The sequence below is a fragment of the Macaca nemestrina genome, chromosome 1 (assembly GCF_043159975.1).
Source record: "Macaca nemestrina isolate mMacNem1 chromosome 1, mMacNem.hap1, whole genome shotgun sequence".
Taxonomy (NCBI): Eukaryota; Metazoa; Chordata; class Mammalia; order Primates; family Cercopithecidae; genus Macaca; species Macaca nemestrina.
The window spans coordinates 29,621,734-29,627,710 of record NC_092125.1 but is presented as its reverse complement, the minus strand read 5'-3'; the positions used below and the strand labels follow the sequence as shown (position 1 = coordinate 29,627,710).

Here is a 5,977-nt window from a genome sequence, read left to right as displayed (position 1 = left end):
ATGAGTCTATGTAAACTGGGAAGAATCACTTCTACCTCAGGGAGTTGCTGTGATAGTCAGGTGTGTTACATGTATAGCTCAGGGCCTGCCTCCTGGTAAAAACTCAACCATTTTTTTCATGAAAAGGTATGTTGATTGTACGAGATGATTTTTGATTGTCAGTCCAACTCCAAGGTTCTCAATGGTACAAGGGTACCGGGCAAGGCAGGGCTATAGGCAGACTAGCAAGCAGAACACCTGCATTCTGGTCAGGAAGTGCAACCCTGCCAACAAGTAAGATCTTTCATGCCTGGGCCCTACAGGTGAGGAAGTCATTGTTCTTTGCTCAGAACCTCCCAGTATTCTCAAAGTTGTCCACACCTTGTGGAAAAGGATAAAATACTTAAAGTAGGAGTTCCAAACCTAGGGAGGCTTGAGGAACCATGGAGAGAATTCAGAAGGTCTGTGAACTTGGATGGGGAACAAATGACATCTTTATTTCCATTAAGTCAGCATTTCCTTTATTATAAATGTTGCCCTCCTCAAAAAATCAAAACCGTCAGTAGTACTAGCTGTACCTGCGATTTTGTTACCAAATCACTAAGATGGTCCTACATTACAATCGTAACTGTCTTGAAATAGTTTATGCTCATTATTAATTCAAAATTATGACAAAAATTAGGCCTGCCATTAGATTTTGTTATTTAATAAGTTAAAAAGCATAGATATTAATATTTCACAAATTTTACCTTTAAAATGTGTGATAACATTATTTCAATATCACAGGGTTACTCTGTAATTCTGTGTATTTTATTTTGATATATCTGGAAACATTCTAAGTGGTCCATTAACTTCACCAGATTGCCAAAAGGGTTCTTGGTACATTTATGTGTTAATTATGCACAGAGCTTGTTATGAGAAAAACTTGGGACTATAAGTCCCGCCACCCTGCTCCCCATTCAAATTAGGAGGGTGCCGAGAGAACAAAGAATGACTCAGATGTCCAGTTCGACAAGTAGATGAGTTTATTAGGACTTACATGCAGGGCACTCCTGGACGGCCGCAGGAGAGCTCTAGAGGTTCGCAACTACCACCTGTCTTTAAGCTCCTTCTAAGCTAATTTTCTGGCTCTTTGCCTACTGCATTTGAGCAATGCAACTTTTTCTTGGTAGGTTCTCAGGGACACCTGCTTCTTGGCTGGGCACCATAGCCGTGGCTCACCACCCAGGCTTCAGGGTTCAGACAGTAGACATACACCTTTAAATAACCTGAGGACCTGGCTGGGCATGGTGTAATCCTAACACTTTGGGAGCTGAGGCAGGCAGATCACTTGAGATCAGGAGTTTGAGACCAGCCAGGCCAACATAGTGAAACCCCATTCTACTTAAAATACAAAAATTAGCTGGGTGTGATAGTTCATGTCTGTAGTACCAGCTACTTGAGAGACTGAGGCAACAGAATCACTTGAACCTGGAAGGCAGAGGTTGCAGTGAGCCAAGATCACGCCACTGCACTCCAGCCTGGGCAACAGAACAAGACCCCCATCTCAAAACAACAACAACAAAATATCTGAGGACCCATCACATTACACAATTCCTCTCACACAACAGAGGTTCCATGAATGATTCTTCATGATCATAAGACATTATATTCTCATACTTTGGGTTCTACTTTGACTCTGTAATCATGTAAAGAATAAATTAGAAAGGCCAGTTTGGTTCTTAGGGATAATTTGCCTATGTTTTTTTTTAATCTTGTTAGCAAAAGACTTATTGTTTCACTTCAATTTTTCATCATGTGAAGAAAATCTGAAATGTATCTATTTAAGGTATTTTGCTGACACCATTCCATTCCTTCTAAATAACTGCTTATATACCACTTATGACTATAGCACCTCAGGCAAGGAACTCTAATGGACCCCTTGTGATTTGTGATGTCATTTTAATTCAGGGAAGTATAACTATGACTCCGAGACCAACTTTTCATGGATTTTGTTTTAATGTTTCAAATGAATGTCAGCAGAGGATGTAGAATCTCCTTGCTTATAAAAGAGTAAAAATTGAAAACATAAAAACATTCTTAACTCTAACAAAGGAAAACTGCAATGCCAAATACTCAAACTAATGATGAATTATTTTATACTCAATATTTTATATTCAGTATTTAATATTGAAGAAATATCCAAACTTATTAGGCATGCTAAAAGACAGAGTCGTACGATCAAAAGTCAAGAAAAAATAGACAATAGAAAGTAACCCATAGGTAATCCATGTATTAGATTAGCAAACAAGGACTGACTGAAATGTTCAAGAAAATAGACAAAAAGATATAGAAATTCACCAGAGAATTATAATCTATTTTTCAATGTAAATTATGGAACCAAAAAATTTACAATAACTAAAATTAAGAGAAGCCAGGAAAATCAAGGGCATATGGCAACAGCAACCACAGAGCAGATGGGGAAATGTTGCTATGCACATGGATGCTGACGCTGACTCAGCTGCACCTCTGGAGCCCTGTGTCAGGCCGGAACCCTGAAATCTAATGCAGACTCAAAAAACTTGTGCACCCATTTTAAAAAATAAAACTTCAAAAATGTAAACTCTGACATTTATCTTCAAGAGTATCCTCCTAGTACTACATTGCAGTTAATAGGTACCAAAACATAAAGTTCTCTGTCAAGAGCAATTCTTCAAGAAGCACATGCCTATAGTCCCAGCTGCTCAGGAGGCTGAGACGGGAGGATGCCTTAAGCCCAGGGGTCCAAGGCTACAGTGAGCCATGATCACGCCACTGCACTCCAACTTAGGTGATGGAGTAAGATCTAGTCTCCCCATGCCCCCCAACCCAAAATTGTCAAAATGATTCTAAACCCAAGTACATTTTAAAATTTTCTATCATGACATTTTTAAAATAGTTGGACAATTAACTGTTGCTCTATTTATAAAGGATTAGGGAAAAAATGATGGCACAGCAATTGCCAAAAATCTTTCTTTAAAATTACTACATAAGGGTGGCTGATACAGTTTGGCTCTGTGTCCCTTCCAAATCCCATGTTGAAATGTAATTCCCAGTGCTGGGTGAGGGACCTGGTGGGAGGTGACTGGATCTTAAGAGCAGATTTTCCCCTTGGTGTTCCCATGGCAGTGGGTCCTCACAGGATCCAATGGTTTAAAAGTGTGTGGCACTCCCCACTTCATTCTCTTCCTCCTGAAGACATGCTTGCTTTCCCTTTGCCCTTCTGCCATGATTGTAAATTTCCTGAGACCTTCCAGCCATGCTTTCGGTACAGCCTATGGAACCATGAGCCAATTAAACCTCTTTTCTTTATAAATTACTCAGTCTCAGGTAGTTCTTTATAGCAATGTGAGAACAGACTAACACAGTGGCTATCCCTGGGGCTGCGGCCAGATTTCCTACAGTTAATTTTATAATCCATATTTCAGACTTGGACCTGCCTAACATTAAAGCATACATTATAACCAACATTATGAATTCAGAGTCACAGAAAAGATGCTAGGGAGTTTTTTGGTTAAATAATTCCCTTTAAAAGCGGGGAGGGGTTGGTCTTACACAAAATAACAACAAACCCAGAGCCAGAAGGAAAACTGCTTTATTATTATTACTATTATTATTTCTTTTTTCTTTCTTTTCACATGTTTGCGGCAGGAAAACAAGGTGGCTCAGCTCATGGCAGTCCTGATGATGATCCCTGAGGGCTGATCTTGGCCTCCAGCCTTGGCTGAGGAGAAAAGGGGTAGCTTATTATTAATGATCAAAAATAGACATGTGATCTACCTCAGCATAGGGAAACTTGGATAGGTGACTTGGCAAACCATGGATGATATTTAGAAAGGTATTGTCTGGTTAACTTTTAAAAATAATCATTTTGCTTATTTATACTTTATGAGTAAAATACAAAGAGAAACTGTCTCCTGGAAATCAATCATGAAATTAAAATGCAACTTCAAGTGTACTGATGAGATAGAATAATTGCATGAAACTCCAAGAGATATTTAAAGACAATGATATTGACTGGTAAGGTTGAAAGTAATCAAACATCCTTTCCTTTCATTTCATTTCTCCATTTTATTTTTGGCACAAATTTTCATTGCTCGTATTATTTCCCCTTCTATTGTCTTAAAATCAATGTCAACAGGCCAAACTCTTGCTAACCAATCTATAATAATAAACAGCCCAGAAAAGAGAAGCAAATCTATAAAAATGAGGAAATTAAATATTCTCTTTTCTATAAGGCAACCAAAAGAGTATACAAATATTATTTTACTAAGAGTATACAAATATTATTTTACTAAATAATAAATATTATTTATTTATGATGTTCTTGGAAGACAAAAAGGAGGCAGAGATTATTTCCCCTGTTTTGCTGCCTAGGAAATGAAGCCAGTATTGAAAAGGTGACTTGGTAAAGGTCATTAAGCAAGCAAAGCACTTCTGAGATTCCCATGCCCTGGGAAAGCTGAAGCAAAGCGCTTCCGAGATTCCCATGCCCTGGGAAAGCTGAAACACTCTCTTGCTTTCACTTTCCTTGTTTTCTTTTTTTCTCTTGTCTTTTCCTCTCATTCAAAAGAAAACTTTAAAAAATTAGAATCAATTCAACAATATTTAGTGTGTGTTTGTTCTACACAAAGTATCATGCAGGACAGTCCTTGATTTAAAGGAGTAGTTAAAAATCACTATTCTAGCCTGAATCCTCACAGCTGCTCAGCCACTCACTTGTTTACCATTTGCCATGCATATTTATCTGCTAAGATAACTGTTCCAAAACTCCTTTTTCTTAAAGCTCCCAACTTCAACACTGCTCCTTTGACTCTTGACTTTGCTGGTCTTTCTTTTCTTTTTTTTTTTTTTTAGATGAAGTCTTGCTCCGTCTCTCAGGCTGGAGTGCAACGGTGCAATCTCAGCTTACTGCAACCTCTGCCTGCCAGGTTCAAGCGATTCTCCTGCCTCAGCCTCCCAAGTAGCTTACAGGCACCTGCCACCATGTAGGATTATAGGCGCCTGCCACCATGCCCAGCTAATTTTGTATTTTTAGTAGAGTTGGGGTTTTGCCATGTTGGCCAGGCTGATCTGGAACTCCTGACTTCAGTTGATACACACTCCTCAGCCTCCCAAAGTGCTAGAATTACAGGCGTGAGCCACCATGCCTGGCCACGTTTATCATTTCTTTCTGGTGAGAACATTCAAAATCCTCTCTTCTAGCTTTTTTGAAATATACAATATTGTTAACCATTGTCACCCTACTGTGACTAGAATACCAGAACTTCTTCTAACAGTCGCTTTGTACTTTTTGACCAATTGCTTCCTATGCCCCCATTCCCTTTCCCCTCCACAGCCTCTGGTAACAACTATTCTATTCTCTACTTCTGTGAGATAAACTTTTTTAGATTCCATACATGATTGAAATCATGTTTGTCTTTCTGTGTCTTGCTTATTCCACTTAGCATAGTGTCCTCCAGGTTCATCCATGTTGCCACCATTCCACTACTGGGTATCTATCCAAATGAAATGAAATCAGTATGTGGAAGAGACATCTGTGCTCCCATGTTTATTGCAGCATTATTCACAACAGCGTATAGAAGCAGCCTAAGTGTCCATTGACAGAGGAATGGATAAAGAAAATGTGGTGCTTATATACAAAGAAATACTACTCGGCCTGTGAGGAGAAGAGCTCCAGTTCCTTCAGAACCCTCCTGAGGGGGCACCATGGCAGCTTCAGGAGGACCTGGGGCACCATCCCGGGGAAGAAACAGCTTCTGTCTGTGGGCACAGCTGCTGAGGAGGAAACTTTGGTGTGGATTCTCTGGGGCATTTTTCCTACCTCATCCATACATGTTGCTGTAATGACATGATTTCATGAATTTTTAAGGCTGAAGGGCATTCCATTGTGTATATATATTGCATTTTCTTTATCCCTTCCTCTCTTCATGGACAGAATCTTGCCTCAAGAATATGAGAATGTTGTGGAGTCCTGATA

General features: G+C 39.4%; 1 non-coding gene across 1 annotated transcript; it reads right to left on the bottom strand.

Moving 5' to 3' along the window:
- Positions 1-3,633: 3,633 nt before the first annotated feature.
- On the bottom strand, positions 3,634-3,739 carry LOC112427289 (small Cajal body-specific RNA 20). The gene has a single exon (XR_003018795.1). It is a non-coding gene; the product is annotated as a small Cajal body-specific RNA 20 (non-coding RNA).
- Between the last annotated feature and the right edge of the window lie 2,238 nt (positions 3,740-5,977).